This window comes from Panulirus ornatus, chromosome 50, assembly GCF_036320965.1.
Source record: "Panulirus ornatus isolate Po-2019 chromosome 50, ASM3632096v1, whole genome shotgun sequence".
NCBI classification, from domain to species: domain Eukaryota; kingdom Metazoa; phylum Arthropoda; class Malacostraca; order Decapoda; family Palinuridae; genus Panulirus; species Panulirus ornatus.
The window spans coordinates 24,651,369-24,673,751 of NC_092273.1; the positions used below are offsets into that span (position 1 = coordinate 24,651,369).

At 40.9% G+C, this 22,383-nt stretch overlaps 1 protein-coding gene and 1 long non-coding RNA gene across 4 annotated transcripts in view; one reads left to right on the top strand and one right to left on the bottom strand.

Moving 5' to 3' along the window:
• LOC139764672 (protein O-linked-mannose beta-1,4-N-acetylglucosaminyltransferase 2-like) overlaps positions 1–18,062 on the top strand; it is a 79,148-nt gene extending 61,086 nt beyond the window's left edge. Inside the window, exons 1-3 of one of the 3 annotated variants that reach the window (XR_011716445.1) lie at positions 9,112–9,229; positions 9,440–9,795; positions 17,793–18,054. The gene's annotated coding sequence lies outside the window, so the exon portion shown is untranslated. Of the gene's footprint in view, positions 1–9,111; positions 9,230–9,439; positions 9,796–17,792 lie in introns of those variants that run through there. The other 2 variants (XR_011716444.1, XR_011716446.1) reach the window with 2 other exon arrangements.
• A 123-nt stretch (positions 18,063–18,185) lies between these two features.
• On the bottom strand, positions 18,186–20,465 carry LOC139764674 (uncharacterized). Its single transcript, XR_011716447.1, has 2 exons — positions 20,199–20,465; positions 18,186–18,666 (listed from the first exon to the last, which is right to left on the bottom strand). It is a non-coding gene; the product is annotated as an uncharacterized lncRNA (long non-coding RNA).
• Between the last annotated feature and the right edge of the window lie 1,918 nt (positions 20,466–22,383).

The window sequence follows — 22,383 nt, forward strand, 5'->3', positions numbered from 1 at the left end:
GTGTGTGAGAAAAATTTAGAAAAACAGATGGATTGGTATGTGGCATTTATGTATCTGGACAAAGCATATGATAAGGTTGATAGAGATGGTTTGTGGAAGGTCTTAAGAGTATATGGTGTGGGAGGTAAGCTTCTAGAAGCAGTGATAAGTTTAAATCAAGGATGTAAGGCATCTGTACAAGTAAGAAGAGAGTGATTGGCTCCTACTGAAGGTCGGTCTGTGACAGTTGTGTGTGATGTTTCCATGATTGTTTGATTTATTTATGGATGGGGTGATTAAGGAGATAATTGCAAGAGTTTTGGAGAGAGGGGCAAGTATGCTGTCGGTTGGGGATGAGAAGGCTTGGGAAGTGAGTCAGTCGCTGTTCGCCAATGGTACAGCACTGGTGGCTGATTCAAGTGAGAAACTGCAGAGGTTGGTGACTGAATTTAGAAAAGTGTGTGAAAGGAGAAAGTTGAGAGTATATGTGAATAAGAGCAAGGTTATTAGGCTTAGTAAAGATGAGGGACAAGTTAGTTGGGATGTAACTTTCAATGGAGAAAAATTGGAGGAAGTGAAGTGTTTTAGACATCTGGGAGTGGACTTGGTAGCGAATGGAACCATGGAAGCGGAAGTGAGTCACAGGGTGAGGGAGGAGGCGTAGGTCTGGGTATGTTTGAAGGAATAGTATTTCCAACATTATTATATTGTTGCGAGGCATGGGCAATAGATAGGGTTGTACAGAGGACAGTGGATGTGCTGGAAATTAAATGTCTGAGGACAATATGTGGTGTGAGGTGGTTTGATCGAGTAAGTAATGAAAGGATAAGATAGATGTACGGAAATAAAAAAAGTGTGGTTGAGAGAGCAGAAGAGGGTGCGTTGAAATGGTTCGGGCATATGGAGAAAATGAGTGAGGGAAGGTTGACAAAGAGGATATATTTGGCTGAGGTAGAGGGAACAAGGAGAAGCTGGAGACCAAATTGGAGTTGGAAGGATGGAGTGAAAAAGATTTTGAACGATTGGAGCCTGAACATGCAGGAGGGTGAGAGGCGTGCAAGGAATGTAGTGAATTGGAAAGATGTGTTATATGGGGTCGACGTGGTGTCAGTGGACTGAGCCAGGGCATGTGAAATGTCTGGCATAAACCATAGAAAGGTCTGTGGGGCCTGGATGTGGATAGGGAGCTGTGTTTCGATGCGTTACACATGACAGCTGGAGACTGTCTTTTTGGCGCTATCTCGCTGAAGCAGGGGGTAGCAATGTTGTTTCCTGTGGGGTGGGGTAGTGCTGGGAATCAATTGAAGGGAAGCAAGTATGAATATGTACATGTGTATATATGTATATATCTGTTTATGTGTATATGTTGATATGGATATGTGTATGTATGTGTATGGGCATTTATGTATATGTATGTGTATATGAGCAGATGGGTTCTTTGTCTGTTTCCTGGTGCTACCTTGCTGACACGGGAAACGGCAATCAAGTGTGAGTGTGTAAATAAAGTGAGTAAGTGTGTAAGACAAGATAACAAATGGGAACATCAGTGAAGGGGGCTAATGAGGAGGTAATAACAAGTAGTGGTGAAGTGAGGAGATGGAGTGAGTATTTTGAAGGTCTGTTCAATGTGTTTGATGGTAGAGTTGCAGATGTAGGGTGTTCTGGTCAAGGTGGTGTGCAGAGTGAGAGGGTCAGGGAGAATGGTTTGGTAAACAGAGAAGAGGTAGCGAAAGTTTTGCGGAAAATGAAAGCCGGCAAGGCGGCGGGTTAGGATGATATTGCAGTAGAATTTATCAAAAAGGGGGTGACTGTGTTGTGGAATGGTTGGTAAGGATATTCAGTGTATGCCTGGTTCATGGTGAGGTGCCTGAGGATAGACAGAATGTATGCATAGTGCCATTATACAAAGGCAAAGGGGATAAAGATGAATGTTCAAATTACAGAGGTATAAGTTTGTTGAGTATTCCTGGGAAATTATATGGGAGGGTATTGATTGAGAGGGTGAAGACATGTACAGAGCATCAGATTGGGGAAGAGCAGTGTGGTTTCAGAAGTGGTAGAGGATGTGTGGATCAGATGTTTGCTTTGAAGAATGTATGTGAGAAATACTAAGAAAAACAGATGGATTTGCATGCAGCATTTATGGATCTGGAAAAGGCATATGATAGTGCAGATAGAGATGCTCTGTGGAAGGTATTAAGAGTATATGGTGTAGGAGGTAAGTTGCCAGAAGTAGTTAAAAGTTTTTAATCAAGGATGTAAGCCATGTGTATGAGTAGGAAGAGAGGAAAGTGATTGGTTCCCAGTTAATGTTGGTTTGCGGCAGGGGTGTGTGATGTCTCCATGGTTGTTTAATTTGTTTATGGATGAGGTTGTTAGGGAGGTGAATGCAAGAGTTTTGGAGAGAGGAACAAGTAAGCAGTCTGTTGTGGATGAAAGGGCTTGGGAAGTGAGTCACTTGTTGTTTGCTGATGATACAACGCTGGTGGCTGTTTCGGGTGAGAAACTGCAGAAGTTGTTGACTGCAGTTGGTAAAGTGTGTGAAAGAAGAAAGCTGAGAGTAAATGTGAATAAGAGCAAGGTTATTAGGTACAGTAGGGTTGAGGGACAAATGAATTGGGAGGTAAGTTTGAATGGAGAAAAACTAGAGGAAGTGAAGTGTTTTAGGTATCTGGGAGTGGATTTGGCAGCGGATGGAACCATGGAAGCGGAAGTGAGCCACAGGGTAGGAAGAGGGCAAAGGTTCTGGGAGCGTTGAAGAATGTGTGGAAGGCGAAAACATTATCTGGGAGAGCAAAAGTTGGTATGTTTGTAGGAATAGTGGTTCCAACAACGTTATATGGTTTTTAGGCATGGGCTATAGATAGGCTTGTGTGGAGGAGGGTGGATGTGTTGGAAATGAAATGTTTGAGGACAGTGTGTGGAGTGAGGTATTTTGATCGAGTAAGTAATGAAAGGGTAAGCGAGATGTGTGGAAATAAAAAGAGTGTGGTTGAGAGAGAAGAAGAGGGTGTATTGAAATGGTTTGGTCACATGGAGAGAATGAACGAGGAAAGATTGACAAAGAGGATATATGTGTCGGAGGTGGAGGGAACGAGGAGAAGTGGGAAACCAAATTGGAGGTGGAGGGATGGAGAGAAAAAGATTTTGAGTGATCGGGACCCGAATATGCAGGAGGGTGAAAGGCGTGCAAGGAATAGAGTGAACTGGAACAATATAGTATACTGAGGTCGACGTGTTGTCAATGGGTTGAACCAGGGCATGTGAAGCGTCTGGGGTAAACCATGGAAAGTTGTGTGGGGCCTGGATGTGGAAAGGGAGCTGTGGTTTCGGTGCATTATACATGACAGCTAGAGACTGAGTGTGAACGAATGGGGCCTTTGTTGTCTTTACCTAAAGGCACTTGTACCGACGCCTGAGAAATTTAAACACACGAAAAAATATCTATTTTTACCCCTGTACGTTGAGGCATTTGATACTTAGCATATCTTGGGTCATTTATATTAACGTCATTAATCGTACTGAATGCTTTTGCAGATGCTGGTTATTACATCATTCCTTTGTTCGTTTGAAATGAAATAACTAAACGAAGAATCTTAATAGTCTGAATTATATACTGAAAAAATAGATTTTCCTCTCAAGGTTTACACTGGACTTCGTTTGTGGTCAATAATTAGAGGAATTCTATTTCATATTTAAATTTTTGACTGATACATTGCCAGGCGCAACTGCACTATATTGTTCTACATAGAAAAATAAAACTAATACATATATCAAAAATTAGATATATAGAATGACGCGTCCTTTCAATCTCAGAAATTAACTAACAGGGTCATTCGCAAGTTTGTGTCATATTTACATCATGATTTCAGCAATTATATACATTTTTATCTATCAGTCCTTTGTGTGGTCATCGAAACGTAATTAGTCTCTAAATTTGCTGTAGATAGAACTTGCTAAATACAAGCATAGCTGGTTAATTTACTGTAATTAAAACCCAGTTCAAAATTGCCCAGCATTTACCAATTTAGTGTGCCCACCGCGTATCCAAAGTTATTGAAAATGTCTTATTTAAAGCATCATTCAAATGAATTTTTAAAATCTAAATATATATCATAATTTTTCAGCATGGAAAATATTACCTAGAGTAAAAGTAATGCTCAATTTACATCCGTATGATTACATGAAGTTAAAAATATTTTTATATCTGGCAACTGTGTTGCGGGAGGGGTCCCGCTCAGCCCGTCGCTCAGTTGCTGACCGGCTGGTGTTAAGGTAAGATCTCATGTGTTGTATATTTGTATATCTTCATAAGTTTATTTCTATTGGTTTTTAGAAATTGATTCTATAACCAATTCACGAAGGGTTAGTGTAGCTTTTGTGGATTTTCGGAATTAGTATCTTGTGCCTAATTTATAAGCCCAGTTCATTTTAAGATCTCAATGCATTTTTTAGTTTTAAATTGTAAATTAAGTGCTGGATTTTTTTTTTTTGACAGGTTCTTCAGAAGCAAAACTTGTCTCCTAATCATTTACAGTGGTATTCAGTTGTATAATAATCTATTTCTTCATAGACTTGGTCGATGATTGGATGAGACATATATTCGCCAATCGTCAGTCAACGCTACTACTACAATCCCCAATCGTCGTGGTGGCCATATGGACTCCCAGTTTGTTGTGGCCACACGGACTTCCAATCGACATAGTGGCCATACGGATTTCCGATCGGATCAGTGGCCATATGGACTTCCAATCGCCTTCGTAGCCATATGGACTTCCAATCGCCGTCGTGGCCATGCGGACTTCCGATCGGATTAGTGGCCATGTGGACTTCCAATCAGCGTCGTGGCCACTGTACACGGCGGGCGAGGAGCACAACACACCCATATAGTTGCCTTAGTAAGTTTATTATGGAATTACTTTAGGGTATCTTTACTTTAGGGTATCGGCAAGGTTTTGTAGACTCGTTCTAATTGGCTAGCTTCCCGATGTGTTAGGCGAGGATATATATATACGAGCACATAGGTTTGAATCCTGGATGCGGCAGTTGGTCCACAGTCAACCCAGCTGTTTATCCACTCCTACGAGTCGGATACTTCTCACGCATTCCTCACGTGTCGTAGAAGGCGACTAAAGGGGACGGGAGCGGGGGGCCAGAAACCCTCCCCTCCTTGTATTTTGACTTTCTAAAAGGGGAAACAGGAGTCACGCGGGGAGTGCTTATCATCCTCGAAGGCTCAGATTGGGGTATCTAAATGTGTGTGGATGTAACCAAGATTAGAAAAAAGGAGAGATAGGTAGTATGTTTGAGGAAAGGAACCTGGATGTTTTGGCTCTGAGTGAAACGAAGCTCAAGGGTAAAGGGGAAGAGTGGTTTGGGAATGTCTTGGGAGTAAAGTCAGGGGTTAGTGAGAGGACAAGAGCAACGGAAGGAGTAGCACTGCTCCTGAAACAGGAGTTGTGGGAGTATGTGATAGTGTAAGAAAGTAAATTCTACATTGATACGGGTAAAACTGAAAGTTGGAGAGATGGGTGATTATTGGTGCATATGTACCTGGGCATGAGAAAGATCATGAGAGGCAAGTGTTTTGGGAGCAGCTGAATGAGTGTTTGTGGTTTTGATGCACAAGACCGGGTTATAGCGATGGGTGATTTGAATGCAAAGGTGAGTAATGTGGCAGTTGAGGGAATAATTGGTATACATGGGGTGTTCAGTGTTGTAAATGCAAATTGTGAAGAGCTTGTAGATTTGTGCTGAAAAAGGACTGGTGATTGGGAATACCTGGTTTAAAAAGCGAGATATCCGTAAGTAGGAGAGATGGCCAGAGAGCGTTATTGGATTGTGTTGATAGGCGCGTAAGAGACTTTTGGATGTTAATGTGCTGAGAGGTGCAACTGGAGGGATGTCTGATCATTTTCTTGTGGAGGCGAAGGTGAAGATTTGTAGGGGTTTTCAAAAAAGAGAGAATGTTGGGGTGAAAAGAGTGGTGAGAGTGAGCGAGCTTGGGAAGGAGACTTGTGTGAGGAAGTACCAGGAGAGACTGAGTACAGAATGGAAAAAGGTGAGAACAAAGGAGGTAAGGGGAGTGGGGGAGGAATGGGATGTATTTAGGGAAGCAGTGATGGCTTGCGCAAAAGATGCTTGTGGCATAAGCGTGGAAGGTGGGTTGATTAGAAGGGGTAGTGAGTGGTGGAATGAAGTAAGATTGTTAGTGAAAGAGAAGAGGCATTTGGACGATTTTTGCAGGGAAAAAATGCAAATGAGTGGGAGATGTATAAAAGAGGCAGGAGGTCGAGAAAGGTGCAAGAGGTGAAAGAGGGCAAAGGAGAGTTGGGGTGAGAGATTATCATTGAATTTTAGGGAGAATAAAAAGATGTTTTGGAAGGAGGTAAATAAAGTGCGTAAGACAAGGAAGCAAATGAGAACTTCAGTGAAAGGGGCTAATGGGGAGGTGATAAGTAGTGGTGATGTGAGAAGATGGAGTGAGTATTTTGAAGGTTTGTTGAATGTGTTTGATGATAGTGGCAGATATAGGGTGTTTGGTCGAAGTGCTGTGCAAAGTGAGAAGGTTAGGGAAAATGATTTGGTAAACAGAGAAGATGAAAGCCGGCAAGGCAGCAGGTTTGGATGGTATTGCAGTGGAATTTATTAAAAAAGGGGGTGACTGTATTGTTGACTGGTTGGTAAGGTTATTTAATGTATGTATGATTCATGGTGAGGTGCCTGAGGATTGGCGGAATGCTTTCATAGTGCCTTTTAAAAAAAAGGCAAAGGGGAAATAAAAGTAAATGTTAAATTCAAAATTTGGTAAATTTGTTGAGTTTCCGGGGTAAATTTATGGGAGGGAAATTTTGATTGGAGGGTAAAGGGCATTACAGAGCATCAGATTGGGGAAGAGCAGTGGGTTTTTCAGAATTTGGAAGAGGAGGGTGTGGATCGGGTGTTTCCCTTTGGGAAGAATGTATGTGAAAAAATATTTGGGAAAAACAAATGGATTTGATGAAGCATTTATGGATCGGGAAAAAGGGCCCTATGATAGGGATAGAGATGCTCTGGGGGAAAGGTATTAAGAAATAGGGTTTGTGGGAGGGAAAATTGAGAAGAGAAAAATTTTTTAAATCGGGGAATGAAAGGGTTATGTTTTAGATGGGAAAGGAGGAAAGTGTTTGGGTTTTTTCCTTTTAATGTTGGTTTGCGGCGGGGTGGTGATGTCCCCATGGTTGTTTAATTTGTTTTGGATGGGGTTGTTAGGGAGGTGAATGCAAGGTTTTGGAAAGAGGGAAAAAGAAACCCAGTCTTTTGGGATGAAAGGGTTGGGGAAAGTGGTCAGTTTTTGCTGATGATAAACGCTGGTGGCTGTTTCGGGTGAAAATGCAGAAGGGGTTGACTGAAGTTTGGAAAAGTTGTGAAAAAAAGGTTAAAGGTAAATGTAAATAAGACCCAAGGTTATTAGGTACGTAGGGTTGGGGGGAAAAATAATTGGGGGGTAAGTTTGAATGGAAAAAAAACTGAGGAAGTAAAGTGTTTTGGGTATCTGGGAGGGGGTTTGGCGGGAAATGGAACCATAAGGGGTGGGGGGAGGGGGGCCCAAAATTCGGGGAAACCCTTGAAGAATTTTTGGGAAAGGGCGGAAAACATTTTCTGGAAAGAAAAAATTGGGTTTATGTTTGGGGAAATTTATTTTGGTTCCAACAATGTTTTTTGGTTTTTAGGCTGGGTTATGGTTTAGGTTGTGGGAGGGGGGGGGAATTGTGTTGGAAATGAAATGTTTGAGGAAAATTGTGGTAAAAGGGGTTTTTTAAAATCGAGTAAGTAAGGGTAAGGGTAAGAGAGATGGGGAAAAAAAAAAGGTTTTGGTTGGGGAAAAAAAAGAAGGGGGTGTTTTGAAAGGGGTTTGGTCCATGGAGAGAATGAACGAGGAAAGATTGAAAAAAAGAGGTATATGTGTCGGAGGGGGAAGGGAACGAGGAGAAGTGGGAAACCAAAATTAAAAATTTGGAGGGATGGAGAGAAAAAGTTTTTTGAGGTGATCGGGGCCTGAAATGCAGGGGGGTGAAAGGCTTGCAAGGAATAGAGGAACTAAAACAATATAGTATACTAGGTCGACGTGTTGTAAAGGGGGTTAAACCCAGGGCATGTGAAGCGTTGGGGTAAACCATGGAAAGTTGGGGGGCCGGGAAATGGGGAAAGGGAGCTGTGGTTTCGGTGTTTATACATGACAGCTGAGACTGAGTGTGAACGAATGGGGCCTTTGTTTTTTTCCCCCCCCCCTAAAGGCATTGTACCGAACGCCTGGGGAAAATTTAAACACACGAAAAAATATCTTTTTTTTTACCCCTGTACGTTGGGCTTTTTGGATTTTAGCTTATCTTGGGTCATTTATATTAACGTCATTAATCGTACTGAATGCTTTTGCAGATGCTGGTTATTACATCATTCCTTTGTTCGTATGAAATAAAATAACTAAACGAAGAATCTTAATAGTCTGAATTATATATTGAAAAAATAGATTTTCCTCTCAAGGTTTACACTGGACTTCGTTTGTGGTCAATAATTAGAGGAATTCTATTTCATATCATTTAAATTTTTGACTGATACATTGCCAGGCGCAACTGCACTATATTGTTCTACATAGAAAAATAAAACTAATACATATATCAAAAATTAGATATATAGAATGACGCGTCCTTTCAATCTCAGAAATTACCTAACAGGGTCATTCGCAAGTTTGTGTCATATTTACATCATGATTTCAGCAATTATATACATTTTTATCTATCAGTCCTTTGTGTGGTCATCGAAACGTAATTAGTCTCTAAATTCGCTGTAGATAGAACTTGCTAAATACAAGCATAGCTGGTTAATTTACTGTAATTAAAACCCAGTTCAAAATTGCCCAGCATTTACCAATTTAGTGTGCCCACCGCGTATCCAAAGTTATTGAAAATGTCTTATTCAAAGCATCATTCAAATGAATTTTTAAAATCTAAATATATATCATAATTTTTCAGCATGGAAAATATTACCTAGAGTAAAAGTAATGCTCAATTTACATCCGTATGATTACATGAAGTTAAAAATATTTTTATATCTGGCAACTGTGTTGCGGGAGGGGTCCCGCTCAGCGCCGTCTCTCAGTTGCTGACCGGCTGGTGTTTAGGCAAGATCTCATGTGTTGTATATTTGTATATCTTCATAAGTTTATTTCTATTGGTTTTTAGAAATTGATTCTATAACCAATTCACGAAGGGTTAGTGTAGCTTTTGTGGATTTTCGGAATTAGTATCTTGTGCCTAATTTATAAGCCCAGTTCATTTTAAGATCTCAATGCATTTTTTACAGTTTTAAATTGTAAATTAAGTGCTGGATTTTTTTTTTTTGACAGGTTCTTCAGAAGCAAAACTTGTCTCCTAATCATTTACAGTGGTATTCAGTTGTATAATAATCTATTTCTTCATAGACTTGGTCGATGATTGGATGAGACATATATTCGCCAATCGTCGTCAGTCAACGCTACTACTACAATCCCCAATCGCCGTGGTGGCCATATGGACTCCCAGTATGTTGTGGCCACACGGACTTCCAATCGACATAGTGGCCATACGGATTTCCGATCGGATCAGTGGCCATATGGACTTCCAATCGCCTTCGTAGCCATATGGACTTCCAATCGCCTTCGTAGCCATATGGACTTCCAATCGCCGTCGTGGCCATGCGGACTTCCGATCGGATTAGTGGCCATGTGGACTTCCAATCAGCGTCGTGGCCACTGTACACGGCGGGCGAGGAGCACAACACGCCCATATAGTTGCCTTAGTAAGTTTATTATGGAATTACTTTAGGGTATCATTACTTTAGGGTATCGGCAAGGTTTTGTAGACTCGTTCTAATTGGCTAGCTTCCCGATGTCGTGTTAGGCGAGGATATATATACGATCACATAGGTTTGAATCCTGGATGCGGCAGTTGGTCCACAGTCAACCCAGCTGTTTATCCACTCCTACGAGTCGGATACTTCTCACGCATTCCTCACGTGTCGTAGAAGGCGACTAAAGGGGACGGGAGCGGGGGGCCAGAAACCCTCCCCTCCTTGTATTTTGACTTTCTAAAAGGGGAAACAGGAGTCACGCGGGGAGTGCTTATCCTCCTCGAAGGCTCAGATTGGGGTATCTAAATGTGTGTGGATGTAACCAAGATTAGAAAAAAGGAGAGATAGGTAGTATGTTTGAGGAAAGGAACCTGGATGTTTTGGCTCTGAGTGAAACGAAGCTCAAGGGTAAAGGGGAAGAGTGGTTTGGGAATGTCTTGGGAGTAAAGTCAGGGGTTAGTGAGAGGACAAGAGCAACGGAAGGAGTAGCACTGCTCCTGAAACAGGAGTTGTGGGAGTATGTGATAGTGTAAGAAAGTAAATTCTAGAATGATACGGGTAAAACTGAAAGTTGGAGAGATGGGTGATTATTGGTGCATATGTACCTGGGCATGAGAAAGATCATGAGAGGCAAGTGTTTTGGGAGCAGCTGAATGAGTGTTTGTGGTTTTGATGCACAAGACCGGGTTATAGCGATGGGTGATTTGAATGCAAAGGTGAGTAATGTGGCAGTTGAGGGAATAATTGGTATACATGGGGTGTTCAGTGTTGTAAATGCAAATTGTGAAGAGCTTGTAGATTTGTGCTGAAAAAGGACTGGTGATTGGGAATACCTGGTTTAAAAAGCGAGATATACGTATGTAAGTAGGAGAGATGGCCAGAGAGCGTTATTGGATTGTGTTGATAGGCGCGTAAGAGACTTTTGGATGTTAATGTGCTGAGAGGTGCAACTGGAGGGATGTCTGATCATTGTCTTGTGGAGGCGAAGGTGAAGATTTGTAGGGGTTTTCAAAAAAGAGAGAATGTTGGGGTGAAAAGAGTGGTGAGAGTGAGCGAGCTTGGGAAGGAGACTTGTGTGAGGAAGTACCAGGAGAGACTGGGTACAGAATGGAAAAAGGTGAGAACAAAGGAGGTAAGGGGAGTGGGGGAGGAATGGGATGTATTTAGGGAAGCAGTGATGGCTTGCGCAAAAGATGCTTGTGGCATGAGAAGCGTGGAAGGTGGGTTGATTAGAAAGGGTAGTGAGTGGTGGAATGAAGTAAGATTGTTAGTGAAAGAGAAGAGGCATTTGGACGATTTTTGCAGGGAAAAAATGCAAATGAGTGGGAGATGTATAAAAGAGGCAGGAGGTCGAGAAAGGTGCTAGAGGTGAAAGAGGGCAAAGGAGAGTTGGGGTGAGAGATTATCATTGAATTTTAGGGAGAATAAAAAGATGTTTTGGAAGGAGGTAAATAAAGTGCGTAAGGCAAGGGAGCAAATGAGAACTTCAGTGAAAGGGGCTAATGGGGAGGTGATAAGTAGTGGTGATGTGAGAAGATGGAGTGAGTATTTTGAAGGTTTGTTGAATGTGTTTGATGATAGTGGCAGATATAGGGTGTTTGGTCGAAGTGCTGTGCAAAGTGAGAAGGTTAGGGAAAATGATTTGGTAAACAGAGAAGATGAAAGCCGGCAAGGCAGCAGGTTTGGATGGTATTGCAGTGGAATTTATTAAAAAAGGGGGTGACTGTATTGTTGACTGGTTGGTAAGGTTATTTAATGTATGTATGATTCATGGTGAGGTGCCTGAGGATTGGCGGAATGCTTTCATAGTGCCATTGTACATAGGCAAAGGGGATAAGAGTGAGTGCTTAAGTTGCAGAGGTGTAAGTTTGTTGAGTCTTCCTGGTAAATTCTATGGGAGGGTAATGATTGAGAGGGTGAAGACATGTACAGAGCATCAGATTGGGGAAGAGCAGTGAGGTTTCAGAAGTGGTAGAGGATGTGTGGATCAGGTGTTTGCTTTGAGAATGTATGTGAGAAATACTTAGAAAAGCAAATGGATTTGTATGTAGCATTTATGGATCTGGAGAAGGCATATGATAGAGTTGATAGAGATGCTCTGTGGAAGGTAGATTGTTAGAAGCAGTGAAGTTTTTATCGAGAATGTAAGGTATGTGTACGTATAGGAAGGTAGGAAAGTGATTGGTTTTCAGTGAATGTTGGTTTGCGGCAGGGGTGCGTGATGTCTCCATGGTTGTTTAATTTGTTTGTGGATGGGGTTGTTAGGGAGGTGAATGCAAGAGTTTTGGAAAGAGGGGCAAGTATGCAGTCTGTTGTGGATGAGAGAGCTTGGGAAGTGAGTCAGTTATTCGCTGATGATACAGCGCTGGTGGCTGATTCATGTGAGAAAACTGCAGAAGCTGGTGACTGAGTTTGGTAAAGTATGTGAAAGAAAGTTGAGTAAATGTGAATAAGAGCAAGGTTATTAGGTACAGTAGGGTTGAGGGTCAAGTCAATTGGAAGTAAGTTTGAATGGAGAAAAACTGTAGGAAGTAAAGTGTTTTAGATATCTGGGAGTGGATTTGGCAGCGGAAGTGAATCATAGGGTGGGGGAGGGGGGCGAAAATTCTGGGAGCCTTGAAGAATGTTTGGAAGTCGAGAACATTATCTCGGAAAGCAAAAATGGGTATGTTTGAAGGAATAGTGGTTCCAACAATGTTGCATGGTTGCGAGGCGTGGGTTATGGATAGAGTTGTGCGGAGGAGGGTGGATGTGCTGGAAATGAGATGTTTGAGGACAATATGTAGTGTGAAGTGGTTTGATCGAGTAAGTAATGTAAGGGTAAGAGAGATGAGGCAATAAAAAAGTGTGGTTGAGAGAGCAGAAGAGGATGTTTTGAAATGGTTTGGTCACATGGAGAAAATGAGCGAGGAAAGATTGACCAAGAGGATATATGTGTTAGAGTTGGAGGGAACGAGGAGAAGTGGGAGACCAAATTGGAGGTGGAAAGATGGAGTGGAAAAGATTTTGAGTGATCGGGGCCTGAACATGCAGGAGGGTGAAAGGCGTGCAAGGAATAGAGTGAATTGGAACGATGTGGTATACCAGGGTCGACGTGCTGTCAATGGATTGAACCATGGCATGTGAAGCGTCTGGGGTAAACCATGGAAAGTTCTGTGGGGCCTGGATGTGGAAAAGGAGCTGTGGTTTCGGTGCATTATTACATGACAGCCAGAGACTGAGTGTGAACGAATGGGGCCTTTATTGTCTTTTCCTAGCGCTATCTCGCACACATGAGGGGATTGTTATTCCATGTGTGGCGAGGTGACGATGGGAATAAATAAAGGCAGACAGTATGAATTATGTACATGTGTATATATGTATATGTCTGTGTGTATATATATATGTGTGTACATTGAGATGTATAGGTATGTATATTTGCGTGTGTGGACGTGTATGTATATACATGTGTATGTGGGTGGGTTGGGCCATTCTTTCGTCTGTTTCCTTGCTCTACCTCGCTAAACGCGGGAGACAGCGACAAAGCAAAATAAAAAAAAAAATAATCAGATTGGGAAAGAGCAGTGTGGTTTCAGAAGTGGTAGAGGATGTGTGGATCAGGTGTTTGCTTTGAAGAATGTATGTGAGAAATACTTAGAAAAGCAAATGGATTTGTATGTAGCATTTATGGATCTGGAGAAGGCATATGATAGAGTTGATAGAGATGCTCTGTGGAAGGTAGCTTGTTAGAAGCAGTGAAGTTTTTATCGAGAATGTAAGGTATGTGTACGTATAGGAAGATAGGAAAGTGATTGATTCTCAGTGAATGTTGGTTTGCGGCAGGGGTGCGTGATGTCTCCATGGTTGTTTAATTTGTTTATGGATGGGGTTGTTAGGGAGGTGAATGCAAGAGTTTTGGAAAGAGGGGCAAGTGTGCAGTCTGTTGTGGATGAGAGCTTGGGAAATGTTACTTGGTGTTCGCTGATTCGTGTGAGAAACTGCAGAAGCTGGTGACTGAGTTCGGTAAAGTGTGTGAAAGAAGAAAGCTGAAAGTTAATGTGAATAAGAGCAAGGTTATTAGGTACAGTAGGGTTGAGGGTCAAGTCAATTGGGAGGTAAGTTTGAATGGAGAAAAATTGGAGGAAGTGAAGTGCTTTAGGTATCTGGGAGTGGATTTGGCAGCGGATGGAACCATGGAAGTGAAAGTGAATCATAGGGTGGGGGAGGGGGCGAAAGTTCTGGAAGCGTTGAAAAATGTGTGGAAATCGAGAAAGTTATCTTGGAAAGCAAAAATACGTATGTTTGAAGGAATAGTGGTTCCAACAATGTTGTATGGTTGCGAGGCGTGGGCTATAGATAGTTGTGCGGAGGAGGGTGGATGTGCTGGAGATGAGATGTTTGAGGACAATATGTGGTGTGAAATGGTTTGATCGAGTAAGTAATGTAAGGAAGGGTAAGAGAGATGTGTGGCAATAAAAAGTGTGGTTGAGAGAGCAGAAGAGGGTGTTTTGAAATGATTTGGTCACATGGAGAATTGAGCGAGGAAAGATTGACCAAGAGAATGTGTGTGTCAGAGGTGGAGGGAACGAAGAGAAGTGGGAGACCAAATTTGAGGTGGAAAGATGGAGTGAAAAAGATTTTGAGTGATCGGGGCCTGAACATGCAGGAGGGTAAAAGGCGTGCAAGGAATAGTGAATTGGAACGATGTGGTATACCGGGGTCGACGTGCTGCCAATGGATTGAACCAAGGCATGTGAAGCGTCTGGGGTAAACCATGGAAAGTTCTGTGGAGCCTGGATGTGGAAAGGGAGCTGTGGTTTCGGTGCATTATTACATGACAGCTAGACTGAGTGTGAACGAATGGGGCCTTTGTTGTCTTTTCCTAGCGATACCTCGCACACATATAGGGGGGAGGGGGTTGTTATTCCATGTGTGGCGAGGTGGCGATGGGAATAAATAAAGGCAGACAGTATGAATTAAGTATATGTGTATATATGTATATGTTTGTGTGTGTATATATTGTACATATAGTGTATATATTGTGTGTACATTGAGATGTATAGGTATGTATATTTGCGTGTGTGGACGTGTATGTATATGCATGTGTATGTGGGTGGGTTGGGCCATTCTTTCGTCTGTTTCCTTGCTAACGCGGGAGACAGCGACAAAGCAAAATAAAAGAATAATGATCAGATTGGGAAAGAGCAGTGTGGTTTCAGAAGTGGTAGAGGATGTGTGGATCAGGTGTTTGCTTTGAAGAATGTATGTGAGAAATACTTAGAAAAGCAAATGCATTTGTATGTAGCATTAATGGATCTGGAGAAGGCATATCATAGAGTTGATAGAAATGCTCTGTGGAAGGTATTAAGAATATATGGTGTGGGAGGTAAATTGTTAGAAGCAGTGAAGTTTTTATCGAGGATGTAAGGCATGTGTACGTGTAGGAAGAGAGGAAAGTGATTGGTTCTCAGTGAATGTTGGTTTGCGGCAGGGGTGCGTGATGTCGCCATGGTTGTTTAATTTGTTTATGGATGAGGTTGTTACGGAGGTGAATGCAAGAGTTTTGGAAAGAGGGGCAAGTGTGCAGTCTGTTGTGGATGAGAGCTTGGGAAATGTTACTTGGTGTTCGCTGATTCGTGTGAGAAACTGCAGAAGCTGGTGACTGAGTTTGGTAAAGTGTGTGAAAGAAGAAAGCTGAAAGTTAATGTGAATAAGAGCAAGGTTATTAGGTACAGTAGGGTTGAGGGACAAATGAATTGGGAGGTAAGTTTGAATGGAGAAAAACTGGAGTAAGTGAAGTTTTAGATATCTGAGAGTGGATTTGGCAGCGGATAGAACCATGGAAGCGAAAGTGAATCATAGGGTGGGGGAGGGGGCGAAAGTTCTGGAAGCGTTGAAAAATGTGTGGAAATCGAGAACGTTCTCTTGGAAAGCTAAAATACGTATGTTTGAAGGAATAGTGGTTCCAACAATGTTGTATGGTTGCGAGGCGTGGGCTATAGATAGTTGTGCGGAGGAGGGTGGATGTGCTGGAAATGAGATGTTTGATTGTCGACAGTATGTGGTGTGAGGTGGTTTGATCGAGTAAGTAATGAAAGGGTAAGAGAGATGTGTGGTAATAAAAAGTGTGGTTGAGAGAGCAGAAGAGGGTGTTTTGAAATGTTTTGCTCACATGGAGAGAATGAGTGAGGAAAGATTGACCATGAGGATGTGTGTTTCAGAGGTGGAGGGAACGAGGAGAAGTGGGAGACCAAATCGGAGGTGGAAAGATGGAGTGAAAAGTATTTTGTGATCGGGGCCTGAACATGCAGGAGGGTAAAAGGCGTGCAAGGAATAGTAAATTGGAACGATGTGGTATACCGGGGTCGACGTGCTGTCAGTGGATTGGACCAGGGCATGTGAAGCGTGTGGGGGTAAACCATGGAAAGTTTTGTGGGGCCTGGATGTGGAAAGAGTGTTGTGGTTTCGGTGCATTATTACATGACAGCTAGACTGTGTGAACGAATGTGGTCTTTGTTGTCTTTTCCTAGCGCACACGCGGGGGAAGGGGGGTTTTCATTTCATGTGTGGCGGGATGGCGACGAGTAAAGGCAGATAGTATGAATTATGTACATGTGTATATATGTATGTCTGTGTGTGTATATATATGTATACGTTGATGTATAGGTATGTATATGTGCGTGTGTGGACGTGTATGTAGTATATACATGTGTATGTGGGTGGGTTGGGCCGTTCTTTCGTATGTTTCCTTGCGCTTCCTCGCTAACGCAGGAGACAGCGACAAAGTATAATATATATATTAATTTGCTTTGTCGCTGTCTCCCGCGTTAGCGAGGTAGAGTTCTGTTTCCCCTTTTAGAAAGTTAAAATACAAGGAGGGGAGGGTTTCTGGCCTCCCGCTTCCGTCCCCTTTAGTCGCCATCTACGACACGTGAGAAATGCGTGGGAAGTATTCTTTCTACCCTATCCCCAGGGATATATATATATATATATATATATATATATATATATATATATATATATATATATATATATATATATATATATATATATATATATATATATATATTTTAGCCATTTCCCGCGTTAGTGAGGCAACGTTAAGAACAGAGGACTGAGCCGCAGAGGGAACATCCTCACTTGGCCCCCTTTTGTTCCTTCTTTTGGGAAATAAAACGAGAGGGGAGGATTTCCATCTCCCCTTTTAGTCGCCTTGTACGACTATTTCTCGCTCACCATGAATTATGCTTTTTCCGTCCACGTTTTTCCCCTCCCCATGATTCGTTCATTCATCTTCTGCCACCCACTTATGATTTATTCGTTTGTCTATGATTACTTTTCTCCCATATACATGAATCATGTTTTTGATATGATTCTTTCGTGTATGATTTCTTGTCTCCGTGAGTCCTTTATGCATGGCATAACTTGTTCATGTATCTCTCCTTCCCATGATTCATTCGTTTCTCATCTGTCCATGGTTTTTTTCTTTTCACTCATTCTTACTTTCCCATAACTCATTGATGGATCTCTAATTATGATTCATGATTTGGATATTTTTATAATTCATTTATATTAATCTTCCCAAGATTTATTTGTGTTTAGTCATCCTATGATTCATGTCTTTAATAAACTCATGATTTTCCTATCTCCATTAGTCTCCTCATAATTTGTATATATATTAGGAACAGGGGGGAAAGAATACTTTCCACGCCATGTATTCTCTGCGTGTTGGAGAAGGAGTTGGAAATCCTCCCATTTTTAATTTGCCAAAAGCTTGTGAGGATTAGTTCTGCTCTTGACTCCACCTGACAGTGGGAAATGGCTAATATATATGTATACACACTAATAAAGTGCATACAAATGCACAATTTCGTAGAACAAAAATGTCCAAAAGGTAATTGTTTAGGGTGTTTTTTTTTTTTATGACATGCTGAAAATGTACTAAAATTTTTTTCTTTTACTTACAGGTTGCTCCGGGACATCGGTGGAAAATGAAACGCTAAGATGCCAAGTGTACTTACATCAAGCGTAGTATATTTATCTTGTCTCTACTGATGTACGAAAGTGTATATGGGAAGTTATATTCTTTATTTTCACCATCATTTGGGGAAAGTTTTTGGATATTTATTATATATTAAAATTTTATTTAATTGACTAATTTTTTTTTCTCGTTACAATATGTACTTATCCATACGAGGTGTAATTCGGAGAAAAATGATAAATACAAATTTTTTTATACCATGTAAAAATTTTTTAAATAAAACAGCAAAAAAAAAAACTCACATATATACAACCTTTTTAGCTCAAACCTAGACATTCAATAAACCAAACCACCGTTTACATTTGGAAAAAAAAAAACCTTTATACACGATATAAAATATTACATTTAAACAATGACATTTAACATTAAGATTTTTTTTTACCTGTTACAATACAGAATTTTCTTAATATAACCACTTATCTACCTCACCTACATGGCACATATTCAAAAACGTATGTAAACAAACGCTGTCTGGTAGAATTATGCTATGAATCATTAGGAAAACCACTGCGTTGTGCAACTTCCCAATAATTCATCCCATAATCCTACCAGAAAACCCATCTGCGATGCATCACACTTCCTTGAATACGTCCCTGTATCATACAAGCAACATATAGGGTGCTCTAGTCGACACAGATGTTTTCCTGCACCTCTTCAAAATGAGAAAACATGTACTGTAGATTTCTTGATACCCCCCAGACGATCGTCCGTTTGTTTGGATAAGAAGATCTCGAAATAATGTGGCCTTTCTTGGATAACAAGACGTTCTCTTTGCATGACCCACAATCTAGCGTTCCTTCCTGTAAATAAAAAAAAAAATTCTTCAGCCATTTTCAAAAATAAAAACTCCCATACCCATCTACTCATGAATATTCTTCACTACTATAACTTTCCACATTTCTGCTAAACGAATGGTTGTATCACTGATATTTCAGCACACTGTCCTTAACACCCGGGCCTAATTTATGGCTAACATACCACATTGCTGTATGTGTTATGTGAGAAGTTTACTGAGTGATATTAAGCCTACGCCAGTCATCATATCGAAGGAGTTAGAGAATCGGACGAGTGTGGGGTGTTGAGGGAGGGTTAGAAGAGTACCCCACACTCCTTCGATATGATGACTGGCGTAGGCTTAATATCACTCGGTAAACTCCTCACATAGCACATATAGCAATGTGGTATGTCAGCCATAAATTAGGCCTGGGTGTTAAGGATAGTGTACTGAAATATCATAGTGATACAGCCATTCGTTTAGCAGAAATGTGTGAAAACCAGCGTTTGTCCGCCGCTGAAATGTATAGTAAATGTGATCTACCTCTGTATCGAAACCTGCTTAGAACAAGGACTACATGTCCTACATGCGTTATATGAACCAGCACTTCAGTGGCTGTCAAACCTCACTCCTTTACCCCAAGCAGTAGCTGTCGCTTCTTCATAATTTATGCAAATGGAACAATTACCTTTCCTCCCAGCCTCCATATACACTTTAAAACCGTACTACAAACCCGTTTTTATCCAAATTAAAAATATTCATTCTCTCCGTATCAAAACTATAGCAAATGGCTTTATAAATCATTTATGACAATTATCGACGTTCCGTACATAAATTCCACAATAAAGGCAAACTTAAACACAAGTGGACAATAAACTGGTAAATAATACTAAGTTCTGCCACACGGGTCGAAACTATCATAAGTTTAAATGGCGTAGTTTACTTAAATCGCCACTATGCACTTATAAGAATTTCAAATATTACGTAGGCAATGCTATCAAGTCACCTAAAAAAATATCCGATAGATGGCCTGAAATATCTATCGGCCTCGGGCACTTTAATCATTTTTTTCAAGTAAAAATCTTGACCAAATTAGGTTTAAACTTATCGGCCAAAATTCTAAATTTATCGGAAAAAAATCATTTCAAAAATCACTTGCACTACAGTCCAGAAATATATAGAAAAATTACTTCACGTAAAAGCTTTCCATAAACGTTTTTTTCTTTAATGAATCTAAAGCATTTTTCATACTGATAAATCCATATATAAAATTTACTGTAATACGTTACACCGTACAATGCACCTGTTCTGTTAACGAAATCAAACGGTGCTTTAATGCAATCCCAATTCTTAATAAAAAACTATTTTAATAACGCTCAACTCCCATTTTCATCGCAATTAACCCAGTCATTTAAATCAAGGCGACTTAAACCGGCGTTCGAATCACAAACATTTAAAAAAAACTAACGATATCTGAAAAATGACTGAGGGAAACTTAAGTTTCCTACCTCTGCCTAGCCTCACTGTAGTAAAAATGGATGATGGTTTAAGACTTACCATTTCAGCAGTTTTATGGGGTTAGTTGCGCCTCATTTCCAACTGGGTAACGGAGATCCTTCTTGCCACTTCACTCCTATAAAGACTAGATCGGCCACTAAGCTGATGACTGGAGGAGCAGTGTTCGTGGAACAGACGTACGGATAGGCCTCTACCAGTACCTAAAAACAGAGAAAAAAGTTACCAATAATTTTTCCAAGGAAATTGAACGCTAATCTACACGTACGCCACAGAACAACATGCAGCCGTGCCGGCCACAGGGCAACTGAGCGCAGCAGCACCGTCCGGCAGCAACGGGAGACCACAGCGCTGCCAGGCGTAGAAAATTCATAAAGCTGTGCTAATTACACACATCGCATGTTTATTTAGGATATTTGTTATCGTGATTAATCATTTTCGTGTCTGAAAATTATAACCCATACTCAAATTCTAAAAGAATCCATGCCAAGAGGAGTAAAATAAGTATTTTCATTCGAAAGCGATGGATACACTCATGGAATGGGTAGTTTAAAAGCTGGGCAGTTCTTGAACTAAGTTTTAATAACACCAAACTCTACATCCGTGTGTTATTAAACAGCAAATTCTTCCTACAGCAGATTTAGGGATTAATTGCGTTTTGATGAAAACGTAAAATACTGATATACACATACGTAAACGTGAAGACACGATTGAAACACAAGTGTAATCGTTTGGTGGTTTCTGACAAATATACAATCAGAACTTCCTTCTCAAATAATTTGTCAAAGACATTATTGTATCATAATCTATCTAATATGCAGAACAATGTAGAACAACTGTTCTAGCTTCACTTTTAACTTACCAAATTAAAACACACACACACACACACACACACACACACACACATATATATATATATATATATATATATATATATATATATATATATATATATATATATCCCAAGATCCCTTTTATGGGATTCCTGCAGCTTCCGGGAGCACGGATAAGACCAACTCAATTACGATAACTCATTTGAATACTTTCATTATAACGCATACCACAAGAATTTAAATAATGTAGCGATCGGCGTCGTAATCCTTCTGTGGGCATTTATAGTGTCCTATGACAGTGAACGACTTTAAATGCTCAATCAAAACGTCTTCGTACCTAAGATTGCAGAGGCTGGATTATAACCAGACCCGCTAATATATTCAGTACGGTGTGGCGTTGATCTAAATGACCCACACATGCTAGGATCGAATGCCTCATCCTACAGGGTCCACACATGCTAGGATTAAACGCCTCTTCCTACAGGGGTCACACATGCTAGGATTAAATGCCTCATCCTACAGGGGGGGCACATATGCTAGGATTAAACGCCTCATCCTACAGGGGTCACAAATGCTAGGATTAAATGCCTCATCCTACAGGGGGTCACATATGCTAGGATTAAAAGCCTCATCCTACAGGGGTCACACATGCTAGGATTAAATGTCTCATCCTACAGGGGTCACACATGCTAGGATTAAATGCCTCATCCTACAGGGGTCACACATGCTAGTATTAAATGCCTCATCCTACAGGGGTCACACATGCTAGGATTAAAAGCCTCATCCTACAGGGGTCAAACATGCTAGGACTAAATGTCTCATCCTACAGGGGTCACACATGCTAGGATTAAATGCCTCATCCTACAGGGGTCACACATGCTAGTATTAAATGCCTCATCCTACAGGGGTCACACATGCTAGGATTAAAAGCCTCATCCTACAGGGGTCAAACATGCTAGGACTAAATGCCTCATCCTACAGGGGTCACACATGCTAGGATTAAATGCCTCATCCTACAGAGGTCACACATGCTAGGATTAAACGCCTCAATCAAACCATATTGTCACAATATCATTCAAGTACAGATTGCAAAGGTTAATACTACATATTTCAGAACATGCTAGTTCGTCTGTCACAAACTACCATTCTAATCTCCTTTTATTTTTGTTCATTTTATTCGTCATTATTTTTTTGGCTAAAGCCTTCAGACGATTAGATTCCTCTAACGTTAATTTAAATACCTCATAACGCTATATCCACAAGATCTACCTACACCCCTGATGCTTTAAACGTCCGTTGAATTCGAGACGTTTAAAAGCCCTGGACGCCAATTTTAAACGCGAGGCGATTTTTGAATTATGCAAATGCCGATGTAATTATCAAGATGACCTGGG